This window comes from Chrysemys picta, chromosome 6 (assembly GCF_011386835.1).
Source record: "Chrysemys picta bellii isolate R12L10 chromosome 6, ASM1138683v2, whole genome shotgun sequence".
Lineage (NCBI taxonomy): Eukaryota > Metazoa > Chordata > Testudines > Emydidae > Chrysemys > Chrysemys picta.
In genome coordinates this window covers 124,232,585-124,247,126 of record NC_088796.1, presented here as the reverse complement: position 1 = coordinate 124,247,126, position 14,542 = coordinate 124,232,585, and the positions used below count along the sequence as shown (strand labels likewise).

General features: G+C 43.4%; 1 protein-coding gene across 3 annotated transcripts in view; it reads right to left on the bottom strand.

Annotated features, from left to right (window-relative positions):
- The window catches only part of RNF38 (ring finger protein 38), a 203,690-nt gene that overhangs the window by 83,846 nt on the left and 105,302 nt on the right, over positions 1 to 14,542 (bottom strand). Inside the window, exon 1 of one of the 3 annotated variants that reach the window (XM_065549776.1) lies at positions 3,546 to 3,692. The exons of the other annotated variants lie outside the window; for them this stretch is intronic. The gene's annotated coding sequence lies outside the window, so the exon portion shown is untranslated. Of the gene's footprint in view, positions 1 to 3,545; positions 3,693 to 14,542 lie in introns of those variants that run through there. 3 annotated transcript variants of the gene reach the window in all.

The following is a 14,542-nucleotide window of genomic DNA, read 5'->3' as shown; positions in this document are numbered from 1 at the left end:
TATCATGCTTTAAAGACTCTTAGAACCAAACCTATAAAGCCATCACAGATAGAGTTAGTGGTAGGATACTGGTCTTGTCTGCAGACACAAGAAAACTGTAATTATATATGCAAATTATATAACTTGTAAACCCTCAGAACAGCATCCAAGAGAGATGAAAAATAAATACCAGAAGAAAAATTTAGGAACTGGAAAACCTATTGAAGCAGAATGTACTTTGCAGAGTTAACTACTGACCGACTGGAAAGTGGAACTGTGCGTTTGCACTTGTTTGTGAGACTGTCGATTATGAGAAACCCCAACTATTTCCCTAATCTTAATTCACTACACTGGTCCTACAGAGAGCATAGATTACTTTAAAACGTGGTTCACCCTCCTGCATCTGGAAATAGAAAAATGTTTGCAGGAGACAGATTAAATGACAAAGCCTCCATCAATCCCACATATACTCACACACAAAGATCCCTTGTTTTTTTCCCTTGTTGCTTAGGCGGCGGTGACCGGCAGGGGGAGTGCCTTTTCAATTGTTACACGTCCACTTCGGCAGAGGGTCCCTCAGTCGTCGACGGTCTTCGGCGGCGGGTACTTCCTTCTTTGGCAGCAAGGTTTATTACCCACCGCCGAAAAGCCGCCAAAGACCGTCAGCGATTGAAGGGCCCTCTGCCGAAGACTCGGACGGGTGAGTGTAACAATTGAAAAGGCGTATCCCCTGCGGCGGTCCTGATATTTTGGAATTCTCACCTGGTCACCCTACTTAGCTCCATTAGCCCCTTAACCAACACAGGATAATGAAACGAACCTCCTTCATAATGCACTTTGAGATCTATTGATGAAAAGCACTATAGAAAAACTAAGTTTTAATACTACTAGCCAGCTCTCGCAGCGCTGGCGGCGCAACTACACTCGCGCTTCACAGTGCTGCCGCGGCAGTGCTGGGAAGTCCTGAGTGTAGCCAAGGCCTTAAAGAGGCAACAGCTCCTACCATTACTGCATCAACACAGGTGCAGAGGAAAAGCTGTTCAGCCTGAATTTTTTAATGAAAACCCATATATTGTAAACAGTGGGGGTCTGCAGTGATGGTGATTTTGATTTATTACAGTTTTAAATGGAGCCTCAAAAAATCATAGGAATCCCATCTACAATCAGAGAAGGAGAAAATACACTTTGTAACAAACGTTCTCAAACTTCAATTCAGTGTGAACCCTGTCTTATTAAAGAGTTCTGCTTGTAGATTTTTAAGGCCAGACCATTTAGATTCCCTAGTCTGACCTCCTGCATAACATATGCCAGATAACCTTGCCCCATAACTTCTGCTTGAGCCAGAGTTCTCTTTTTAAAAGACAGTCTTGATTTGAGGACATCAAGTGATAGATAATCTATCACAGGCCACCTCCCTGCCCAACCACGATCCCCATTCATGATCAGGCTACATCTATGTGGCAACAACCACTGATCATATTATTTTCCCCATACTACTTGGAATATTTATGTATTCCATTTTAACTATTAAATGCAGTAGAGATATTTTCTCCTTAGCAAAAGATCTTCATCTGACATTCCTTTCCATCTATTCTGTTTCTCTCTCCCAACTGCACATGTTCAGCAGACTGTTCCCCTTCTTCCTCTGTCCCTTGCACCTGTTGCCTGATTCACATCCTCTTGGATATTCCCCTTCCACTGGAGAAGCTTAGCCCTCCTGGTGGTAGCCCTAAAAGCAGCAGTTTCCTCTCCTATGGAGCAGTGGTCCCTAATGGTGGCAGCAATGCTTCCTTTAGTGATGAAAAAGCTTTACTAATTTGCACTTGTTAGCCCTGCAGAGCAATGAGAACAGAAAAGAAAAAGATTGACTATATGAACAGAAATGTTAATTAAGTTCTAACTGAATGGTCATATTCTGGCCTCAGTTTCACCTGTGCAAACTAATGAAGAGAATAAGGTTGCACAGGTATAACTGGGAAGAGAATCTGGCCCACTAAATCTTTATTACTGAAGATACGGGAGCCAGAAAAAACACAGCATGACTTGGATCTCAGAGTGAGTTTGTTGGGCTGGAGGACAGCAAAAGTATTTGTGTATGTAAAACAGCATATATTTAGGGTTGGAAGGATTAGAATTATCAATAAATGTTGATAATTGTCCATTTCACCATACATACACCAGCTGACAAAAATATTTCCATCAATGATAACTGAAATTTACATATAGACAAACAAAAAATGGTGCTTGAGAACTCAAGAGTTTGATTTTCAAGGCCATTTTCTTTGTATATTTTATCATATGTTGGCAATTTTTACTTTTTCAATTTCAACATCTACTGTTATTAATTATCTGACCCACCGTAATTTTATGCAACTGTGATAAAAGCTGAATTGATAAAAATTGAAAAAAAGCTTAAATACAAATACATCTGTCAAAATTATTTTAAAAAATTGATTTCTGCCATGCCTACACATAGTTGATCTAGACATCACTGAGACCCATCTGTAAACTCATAATGCCATTTTTATAGTCAATTTTCATACTGGAACTGAACTTTCAAACATATGCATAGGCAGGAAAGTAGCAAACTTTTTTGATAATCTTTGCTTGCTATCAAGACCCATTAGCTAAAACAGGTACATTTCCCTCTCAAGTATGGAAGCAATTTTAAAACATTCTAAAAAACTCCACACATTTCTCAGATGACTATATCTTTCTCCTCTAAAAATCCACTTTGAGTCATGTTAGAATGAGACATTATGTAAATTGCACTTGTGTGTCTACCCTATTACAGCTCTATGTCACTTAGGGATCACCTGGACCATCTCCTAAATTAACAAGACCCCCTAAGTTAGAGATTTATTTTTTTATTATTATTTTACAAGTTCAGAGCATTTCCAGGAAAACCGAGCAGTCTGCAATCAGGGAAAATTGTATAACTGATCCATATTCCTTGCAGAAACTGTCAAACAACTTGTGTCCCTGCCACGCCAACCTCTCTTCTATATCCCACGGGATACTTTTTCCTTCCCATTGTTTCTCTCCCCCCCCCCCCATTAAACACGCATCGCTTTGTGAAGTCCCAGTGGAGTTGCGCGGAGGCCTGGGAGGATTTTAGAGACGAGGGGGGAGCGCACCAAAAGCGGGTGCAGTGTGAGAGGCGGGGGGTGTTCAGTCAAAACAAGGGCTCTCCCACCCCACCCCAGCGCTGACAGCTCAGGCGGGGGGGGGGGGGGGGGCTATTTCCCGGACCGGCTCCGTCCTTCTCCCCCTTCCCACGGCGGGGGGTCCCCCGCCGAGCACAGGGCCGGGGCGTTAGGCTCCCCTGCTCTGTAATACCATTGACAAGCCAGGGCCCGGGACACCCAGCAGCACCGCCCGGGCCGGGACTCTCCGAGCGACGCCACCAGCCCGCCGGCTGAGGTACCCGGCCCGGGCCCTCCACCGCCCACTCCCTCACAGCCACCCCGCGCTTCGGGAACGCGGCCCGGGCCCGGCCAGCAGCACACCCCGGAGGGGCTCGCAGTAGAGCCGCCCCCTCCCCCCGCCAGCTAGGAGCCCGGTACCTGCGGCCGCTCCGCCGCCGCCCGCCCCACGGCTACCGCCAACGCGCCGCCGCCGCCGCCGCCTCCTCACGTATCGTCCGGGTCCCCCACCGCCGCCTGGGCCGGGCCCGCCCCCGCCGCGCGATCGCTTCCGGGAGTGTCGGCCCGTCTCCTTCCTGCCATCGCAGAGGGCGCTCCCGCCCCGCCAGCAACGGCGGCGCGTCACCCACCTGGCTGCCTCGCCCGCCAATCAGGGCGCGGGGAGGGGCCGTCCGGGCCCCGCCCCCTTCCGCCAAGCGCCGCGCAGCGCCCTTTGTTGTCGCTCGAGGCGTGCGCGGTGGGGCCGCAGCGACGGGCGCGCGCCGAGGGCGCCAGCGCGTTCCACAGCCGCACGCTGACGGGCAGACAGTGCACGCGCTCACACGAGGGCGGAGCGCGGCCGCGCTGGTGGCCCTCAGGCGGCTGCCCGACCGCTTTAGGAAAAGGGGCGGAGCCTCCGTGGCACGCCCTTTCCCCGCCCCTTTGTTTGAGTGCCCCGCCCTCCCACGGGGGCCATTACAGCCGGGGGGGGGGGGGGGGAGAGAGAGAGAGAGGGATCCACACTCCATTGTCCCTCCCCCATAGCCAGGGGTCCTGACCCAGCCCCCACTCCTAGGCTCCTCCCACCTCCCACTCCCCCCCCCCCCGCCCTACAGGGGACCAGGCCTACCCTAGGGGTCACATTCCCAGGTCTCTCCACATTAAGGTGACCAGACAGCAAATATGAAAAATCAGGACAGAGGTGGGTGGGGGGGGGGGGGGGGGGAAGTAATAAGAGCCTATATAAGAAAAAGACCAAAAAATCAGGACTGTCCCTATAAAATCAGGACAGCTGGTCACCCTACTCCATATCCTCCCCTTCCCCCCCCCCCCCCAAGGGGACTGTCCCACATCATACCCCACCCTGTCTGACATTCCTACACCCAACCATCACCCTATCCAGCAGTAGCTGTACCCCTACCTGAAACACCGGCACAGGCCCCTTAGGTGAGGGCCGTTCATGCAGCCCTACCCATAGTGGTGGGTTTGCCCTTCACTCTGAGTATCACTGCCTGAGCCCCTGGGAGCTGCTCACCCATGCTGTGTCAGCAACAGCAACCACTTCCACATAACTGAGACTATAAGGACTTGCCTAAAAAGTAAAGCACTGACAACACATGACCCTGAAATTACGCTGTTTGCTAATAGGCATTTGGAGTCAGGGATTTGAGAGTCAATGTCCTTTAAATGAAAACACATTCAACATAGAAGTCATTGAGAAACACACATGGAACTTACACTTTTTTAAAAAAGTTAACATTTAAAAAGTTACCAAAGGGACTATGGTTTTATCAAATTACGGCATTCGATGCAGGTAGACAACCACTACAAAAGGGTGTATAGAAGAAGGTTTTAGAGATAACAATACAATAGCAGAAAAAGCTTTTTTCCTTTAAAACTTTGGAAGGAATAGTACTAAAAACTCCTCAAGTTGATCCAGGCTTCCTCAAAAACAATAAAAAAGTATTTTAATCTGCACTGAAAAAAAAAGTCACACTTGCGTAAATGCACTTTTACAGAAAGGAATGTCAACTTCATATATTCAACTTGATTCAAAAAATTAATATCCAGAGTTTACTAGGAATCGCTCATGCAAGGCACAAAGGTAGCAACTGTCTTTCAAGAGAGAAAAGAATGAGACCTTGGGTTTGAGCTGATTTCTGGTACCTTTTTCAAAAAAAGGCTTAAAGCTGCATGATGATAAAGGAAAGTACCAGATGCCATTCCTACCCATCAAGAACAGTAAACAGAGAGCATTTTCTCTTTTACAGTCTGCTTCAGTGCACTGTACTGGTGCAAGAGCATATGCAGGTGCAGAAGATAACTGAAATGGGCAGTCATGATTCACAGAAGATGACAACAATAGGGACAGATTAGAGGCACAGAATGTACTCATGGGTAACCAACCGGTCCTCCTAGCAAAACCCAGGGTTAGCCAGAAATAAGCAATACAACAACAAAACACTTAACATCTTCTCCCCCCGTTCAGTGTGAATAAAGTAAAGAATGGGGAGGAAGGTTGGTGTGTCTTTTTTGAGAGTGGGACAACCACTTAACATTTTGGTGCTTTGACCAAAACCTATAGTCAATCACAGAGAGGAAATAATATATCCAAAAAAGCTGTCTGAGCTCAAGAAATATCAGACTAGATTACTCTGGCTTTCCATAAGGTAGAAAGTGTGCAAATGTAACAGAGGAAGAAAATCATGATACCCTTCACGCATACTTGACATTTAAATCAATCCAGATTAGTTTTTTCCAAACATTTTGTATAAGTGGATCCCACATCCTCCACCAGTATTTGGGAGCCAAAAGATTCAGCAAATTAAAGCTTTTTCCTTGGTAGCATATCTTTTTTTATCTTCTGTTTTATGCTGAATAAGATATTTCCTGCTAAATGTCCAACATCCATGCTATGCTACAGGTCAGTTCCTCCCTATTCCTCCAAAAATGAAAAAACTAGCTTGGATGCTATGGAAAACGGATATTTTTTGTGTTGAATCAGGACCAATGAGTGTGATCTCCCTTGTTCTAGCAACCTAATTCCAGCAATGATTAATAACACAAGACCATTAGTTACCCAGATCTCTTGCTCTGCATGAGACTGACATACCTCAGACATATCTGTTGCATTTGAATAAGTGGTTTTTTACTCACGAAAGCTTATACCCAAATAAATCTTAGTCTTTAAGGTGCCACCGGACTCCTTGTTGGTTTTATACCTCAGAAAAGTAGACCCGCTCCGTTTGGAAAATTGAGGTCCTGATCTAACATCCACTGAAGTAAACAGAAGGATTTCTATTACGGAGTTGGCATCCTGCAGCAAACCCACCACAGTAAAGAATCCTGAACTCATTTGTGTCTGTACAGTAACAGTTACTTCCCTAGACTCGAGCAACGGACCAGTCTAGCTATTCACAGATTCTAAAGCCAAAAGGGACCATTGTGACCATCAGGTTTGACGCCTGTATAGCACAGGCCAGAGAATTTCCCCAAAATAATTTCTAGAGCAGATCTTTTAGAAAGACATCCAATCTTGATTTAATAATTGTCAGTGATGGAGAATCTAGGAACGAGGGATGATTTGGTGGAAAAGAAACTTCAGTTAGAGCAGAAGTCCATACGTATATTCAAAATACTTGTTCATTCACTTCCACTGCATTATGGGGAAAAAATCTCTGAAGGAATGACAATCTACTGTCTACATTCAAAGGATTATAGCATTACAATCTTTGGTTAAGCCATTGATAGCCGTAGCCATAATAATACTCAATATCTGTGGTGCAGTGGAAAGGGTTCTTTTCAAGCACTCTCAGTGAAGGTCTGACTCCAGATTTCTCTAACTGGTACCCATATAATTTGTCAAAATTAAACACAGAAAGTAATTGTGGGAGAGAGAGCGAATGCATTGGATGGATTCCTGTTCTGTGACCATTTTCTGGGGGTAGTTAAAAATAATCTCACAGCAAAAAGCTATTTTCTTGCTCCTGTCTGATTTACAGATTCCCCCATTCTACTATTCTATGAGGCAGAGCTATTATTTCCCTCTACTCTTACACTGAAGAAGAGGTAGCTGTGAAAAAATGGCTGACAGACACGTCTCCCCACTTGACCTAAGGAAGGAAGTGTCATTTTGGAAAGAAACCAACAAAATGTTTGAGATCATTACTTCTTTGAAGCCCTCCTAAAGTCTATTCTTCAGGTCAACTAGATAAAGGCTGACCACTGTGCAACAAGAGAGCATCACTGCTTGCTCTGTGGCATTTTCCCAAGTCACTGCCAAGATGCCGGATGGTGACCTCTGGTTAGGGACTCCTCTCTTGAGTATTGGTGTAGTGCAAAGTAACGAGTGCTGATAGCAGCCACTGACGATCAACACCAGGGCTTTAAAACCAGCCTGATGCCACAGCGATTGGGCTTTTTTAAGCCTGTCTTTGCAATCATTCTCCCCAGCTGAATGCCGCTGGACTTCATGCTTCACTCCTCCTGCATTCCCAACACTCTATAGCAGCCTGGCAGCTGGCCAGGCAGCCTTCTCCCTCAACTCCTTTCTGGTGACTGGAGATGCAGAGAGCTCGCTGCAAGACCTGACTCCCCTGGCAGCTGCTAATGAGCATTTGCCACCATGTAGTGCTGCTGCCAGTCTCAATGGGAACCAGTGGTACCTATGCTAGACAAGGAGGAAGGGGGCTGTACTATGCAATGGACACCAGGAAGGCAAGGAGCTGACCTGACATTGCAGAGAAACGGCTTATTCCCCTCCAAGCAGGGTTGTGACAATTTAATGGTCCTCCCCAACTCTCCCAACCTACAGGGTTTATTGGGGGTTTCCATTTTTTTGAACTTCTAGAATACTCTGACATTTACAAACCACAGCAATCTTGCATATTGACCTCCTCCCCGACCGTCCCTGACAAAGGGGACAAGTGAGGGAAAAGAGGGAGCTAATGTGTAAACATTCAAATTCTTGTTTCTCCTCCCCACATATTTGTGGGACTTTCGGGGAAGGGGAGAATAAAGTACCAGAGACCGTTCCTAAAACAACAAAATTAAAGCCCCAATATAATTAGATCTCAAAATGCTGCCTGAAGAAAGAAGGGGAGCTACATAAGATAACTGACATTGTCTTATAAAGAGGTAACTTCTACTGACTCGACTAGTGGGGTTTTGAGCTGAATCAATAGGCACCTGATCGTATCAAAGCACATCTGTGCTCTGATTGCATGGATAGTGAAATGAAACTAAGTCAGTCTAGACTTCAAAGTTTCCACAGCAGCACATTTTCTTGTTCCCCTTTCTCACAATGCAGTATTCCACATGATGGTTTGTTGGGACATCCCCTCCAATCCATTGGCATCACATTTTGATTCACAGCATGAAGAACACAGCAATGAGCTATGAGAACTGGGAGCATTTAAGTATCAGAGGGTAGCCGTGTTAGTCTGTATCCACAAAAACAACGAGGAGTCCGGTGACACCTTAAAGACTAACAGATTTATTTGGGCATACATTTTCATGGGTAAAAAACGCACTTCTTCAGATGCATGGGAGCATTTAAGTCAGTGTTCCCTAAACTGTGGAGCCTGAAGGACTAGCTGAGAGGATGCAGATGATGTATAAATTAAGATGTGAGGATGAGAATGGTTTAGTTTTCTTGAAAGGTGGCTTAGCTTTCAAAAGTTTTGGGAAACATTGACTTAACAGATCGCTTTCCCTACGTTCCCATTCAGGAAAGCATTGTACAACAATACAAAGATGTTTATATTGATCAGTAAACCAAGACATGCACATCCTGCCTCTTGCAGAATACATACCAAACGTTGAATGTGCTTCAGTCTAATGTAAAAAAAAAAAAAAAAAACCCTGTAATTTTCACTAGCTATATACAATATTTCCTAATCCTCCCACTCCCGGGGAACATTACTAAACAATATTTTTAAAAATGTCTTCACCTTTCAAAGCACAAGCCAATGAAACCTGCCTCTGACACAGGTAAGTCATTTAATTTAGAAAGATGTACAAAACAGCCTTTTCATTTACAGACCCAAGTCATTTTATGGGACAGAAATAGTTCAGCACTACACTGTACTGAAATGTCAGAACACTTAATAAGTCAAGTGAAGACATAAGGTGCCAGAAGCTACTGTTATAGACACAATCTCATTTTCCAAGTCTCCCATCATTTCTTTCAAGACAAATGTTTTTTCTTCCCTCAAGGTTTCTTTTCACATCGGTAAATGTTACTCTTCGATTGCCACGTTCTTACTCAAGCAGTTCCAAGAAAAGTCAGTATAGATGTGGTGGAGAGGAAAATATCCTGGTAGTTAGTAGGATTTTAAACTATTTTAAATGTTTTTCTATATCATTCTTGGTCTGTTCTTTATCAAATCCATTTTTTTAAAAACAAAAAACAAAAAGAAACAAAAAAAAGTCCTGCGTACTACATGCATCCACCGATTTGGGGTGCTCAAAATCCACAGGACTGGGCCATAGAACTTGGGCTCAAACAGCATTGTCAGTTATTTTCCCACTTTCTTTCAGTAAAAAACTCTTTATATTATAGGTAAAGAGAAGTGAGCTTCAGAAACTAATTAGTAAACTAAAAATAACCCTCAAACAGCTATATCTACGCAACACTGCATATCTCTATCTTCCAGAGAGTCTGGCACAACAACTAACTCCCTCCATGTCTTTTATGAGAAATAAATATAGAGAGATTTAAGGTTGGGTGAAGCTAACAGAATTTCCTGACTTTTGGACATACATACACACACACACACACAATGCTATTTCAAATCACCCAGAAGTCAGGAAATTCTGTTAAAGTTTCACCCAACCTTAACTCTTCCCCATAGTGCATAACAACATCCTAGGGGTTGGTTTTATTAAAAAAAGGAACTCAAAATGAAACAACTCAAAATACAACCCAAGCCTTTTCTCTATTCTTGGCTATTCTCGGCTCACAACCTGGGTCTTCTCTTTCTCTTGAGTGACTCCCATCTCCCTTATATTCGGACAGGGTGAGGAGCACTTGTAACAGAGAGTCAATGAAACATGCAACATTTTCTAGCGGATCATCACCTAGTAACAGAAGGATTCTCAGGCATACACTGCCAGACAGCAAGCACCTACTGAAGACCATTATGTTCCCATCTGTTGAGGGTTCAAAGCTAGCATCCAGCAACTGATACAACCACCAACCCAGGTCACAGGTAACAGGTGAACATTAAAACTCCTGAGCTTTTACATCTGTGTGTAAACTCCATTCTAGTAACATTTCCAAAATCCAACCAGTAAAAACAAAAAAAACGTGGAGGATATCCAAAATTAAAATGACAACAGTAGTAAATAGTTCACTACAGCATGCAAGAGGGTCAAATCAATAAATGAACAGCAGAGTACTATCTGCCAGACCTACATAGGAAATGGAAAAGGGAAGAGGAAACCCAACAAGAATAGAGTATCAATTAAGACTTGCAGGAAAAAGATAAGAGGAGCAAAAAAATTAGAGGATGAGTTAAGTAGAACAGGAAGAGCTTTTACAATGATAATTCGGGGGAAGGGTAATACTAGACAGAAAAAAATACTTAGAATTTATATATTGCTCATCAGTAGATCACAGTGCACCTCACAGGAAGTGGGTAAGTGTCATTATTCCTATTTTACAGATAAATAAGTAGGTTCATTAATAAATTAGGATTCTGAAATGGATTCCTGAACTGCTTTTCCAAGCCTGAGTTATGCACAGCTCTATTGGCTTAACCCCTGGCCTTGCTCCACCCAGGTAGAATATGGAGGATATTCTTGATTAGACACATTAGAACTTTCTGGTGAAATCTCCATTTCCACACTTTTTTAAAAATGCATGACGAGGAAGATATGGCCCCCAGAAAACTACTTGTTAAGGGCATCTCAGTACCAAAAGATAGACAAACTGAAGCAAGTGCAGGGAAGAGCAATAACAGTTATTTAAGGTCTGGAGAACTTACTCGAAGAGGGATTGAAAGATTAGGTATCACTTGGGAGACATAAGATCTTAGATATTTGAAGGATGTAGGCACCAAGGAGGGAGAGAAATTCATCAGGTGGTATGAAAGGGTATAAAACAGGATTTCATGCTGTTCTCAAGGAAGGGAAAATTTAGTGTGACTAACTGGACACAAGGATAATCAATTCCAATAATAAGAGGTATACAACTATAAGAAAGGTTTCCAAAAAAGTGTCAGAAGCCCCACTCCTGAGGACACTTAAAAACTATACAAGATAAAGCACTAGGAAATATTAACATGCAAAAAACTACACTAATACATTAAAATTGGACAGTCAAAGCCACATATAGTAAGGAAAGGCAAAAGTTAAGGTTCCACTGCTAACCCGACTGTGTAGCACTTTCTACATTCTTCATGGTATGTATTTTACAACAAAACAGTAATCTATTAACAAATATTTAACTGGAAAAAAAGAACTGAAACTACTGCATATGCTCAAAACAGATGAATTACTACGTATGACATCTTAAATTGTATACTGTCCAGCTACACATTTTTCTGGGACTTCAATATTGTAGTCATGTTTTTCAGTAGCATTGTTATTCAGATCTTTGTTTCTTAGAAAAGAAGAGTATGAATAGCTCTTACCTAATGTTAGCATTTAAATACTCTCAATTAGGGGTCAGCTTTGAGGAGGGAGCAGAGCTACACTACTGACAATCCCAAAGTGGTTGGGCTTTTCTAACAAAATGAATAGGACGGACACACACACACACCGCTGTGTAAGCTTGAAAGCCTGTCTCTTCCACTAATAGAAGCTGAGCCAATAAAAGAAATAATATCACCTGCCTTGTCTCTCTCGGATCCTGCGACCAAACACAGCTACAACTACACCGCAAATAGCACGAAATAGTAAATGCTAACATTTAAATTGCCCTCCCTGGACTTCAGAGTTAACATACCACTGAGGAGAATGGAGATGACCTTAGACTCTTCCACAAGGAAGACTTGCTGTCCTCTTCACCAAGAGGCAGGAAGATTCTGGGGAGCATGGAGACACAGAGCCTGAAAGTTTTGGTGCCATGTCTCTTGGTCCTTTGCTGCCAAACTGACATGAGAGGGGTCATGCCACAAAAATGGCAATACAGTGCAAGGTTGCAGTAATTTTTGTGCAGTTTTTCTCTGTGCTGTGGATGCCCCCTAAAGGAAGGGTTGAGGGATGGGAGAAGGTCCTAGAGCAGCACTAGACAGAGAGAAAACCTCATAAGCAACACATCTCTACTAATGCCTCAGGGAGAAGAGAAGTCCCAGAACAGGTATGAAGGCAGCTGCTGGGCCTAGTACACAGACTACCCTACACCTTTTCTGGATTCTCCAGGAGTGCGCATGCCCTGCCTTTTCTGGATTCTCCAGGGGGCGGCAGGGGCGGAAAGAGGGTGTCTCTCTGTCGGAAAGCAAACTTATCCAAACACCTCTTTTCCTCCCACCAACAAATAATATAGGGAAAACACTGAAGGCTGCTTTCCAGATTTCTCCAGTGGGATTGTCATATGTATGCATGTGATCTATCCCTTATTTAGGGCCTGGTTCAGCAGACCGTAATGCAGACAGGCCCACAAGATCAGCATGTCTCAAATGCGGCCACCGTGGCCGCATGCAGCCACCAGGGGCTTTTCTTGCAGCCAGAGACTTCTGGGTGGTTATTGGGGAGAGGGGGGAGAGAAGAAGCAGTGGCCCCTCTCTGGAGGCACAAAAGCTAGAGGAGCAGGCAGCCAATGAGTTCCCCACCTTCCCAGGGGCGGTGGGGGTCAGGCTTCAGACTGGGGTGGCAGGGTCCAGCCATGGGGCTTTGGGCTCCATTCCCCAAGCTCACCACCCCTCCCATCACCTCTGGCCCCGCTTCATTCCCTACTGCCCCATTGCCCCTGGCTCCCGCTGCCTCCGTACCCACCTCCCCATCCAGGGCTCAATTTGTCCCCATAATTGCCAGGACTGAGTAAGTCTGCTGTGAAAAGTGACATGTGTGTTTGTTAATATCACTTTTCACAGCAGACTTAGTAGATAGCAAGTCTTTAATAAAATAAAAAGGCAACCAAAAAAGCAAAAGAAACAATAAGAAAAAAAGACAAGAATGTGCAAAATGTGTTTCTATTCTGTTTAGGTCCAGTAAAAAATAGAGACAACTGTACATTGTTTTTTATTATTGAGTCTGCAAAAAAAAATCCTACATAAATAAATTACAATGATTTGGACATGCATCTGTGCATATTTATTTGTTTTTCCTAAAGTTAATTAAGTATTTTAGGAAAAATTGTCAGAGCGGGCACCAGCAAGAGTTGGTGGCAGCACCCAGAGGCCATCAAAAAATTTGTTGCAAGAACCCCTGCATCAGATTTCTCTCACAGTTTTACTTTTCTCTCCCACTATTCCTGGTTAGTCTATTTGTTTTTAGTTGGGTGTGAAGTGGGGGGATTGATAGAAGGGTCAGGTCTCAAGAGATTTCCCAGAAATAGAGTTTGTACATTACAAGTTGTAGGTTTGAGGACGGTTTGTTTACAAATAAGAACAGTACGGAATTAAACACATGTAATAAACAAACAATCATTGCCCAATATCTAAATATTTCCACGTCATTACACAAATTAAACCTCCCTCAACATGCCAGGCCCCAGTGGATTTCTGAAGACCGGATGCTACATTGTTTAAGTAAACCCAGGATGATCATGACAAGCTGCATTTTATGATATGCTTCACGCTGTAAAACAAAAACCCTTGCAAAGACAACGAAAAAAATAAGTAACCTCAAGTCAGGTTGGTCCTGTTCTTTCACTAATATAAGCTGTCTGCAAGTAGGGAGACCACACACTTCATCTTACCTCGGGGTGCATCCTTTTGAATAAAGGACAAGGAAAAAAAACAAATAGCTTTCATAGCCATAAACAAGTTGAATATGGTTGAAATGCACCGTGAAGAACATTCTTCTTGTGTTACACGTCCAAGGGGACATCACTGTTTGGTTTTAAAACAAAAACAGCAACATTTCTTGTAATAAAGGTTCTTTTTTGCAATATTTTCCCCCACATGCGCTGATTGAAGAACAGCTTAGACTACAGAATTCTGTTTCTTTAGTAACGACACTTCCAGTCTTCGTCCAAAATCACACCAATCATTCTTATATGAATAGCACAGTAACGGTTTAAATATGAATGACTAGTCATTCTAAGAATCAAAGACATTACTAACATGAAAAAATGGGCCTTTGATTTATACATTACACTTCACCCCTCCACCCCCAAAACAGCAATTATTTTAAGACTTGTCTCCATAAGTCATTTTAAAACTGCATATAAAAAGGAAATTATAGTATATCACAGATTCAAGTAAAGATTTTAAGAGAAGTGGCATGCTTCTTTTTGAACCTATAAAGTTAAACAGATTCTTAATATTACC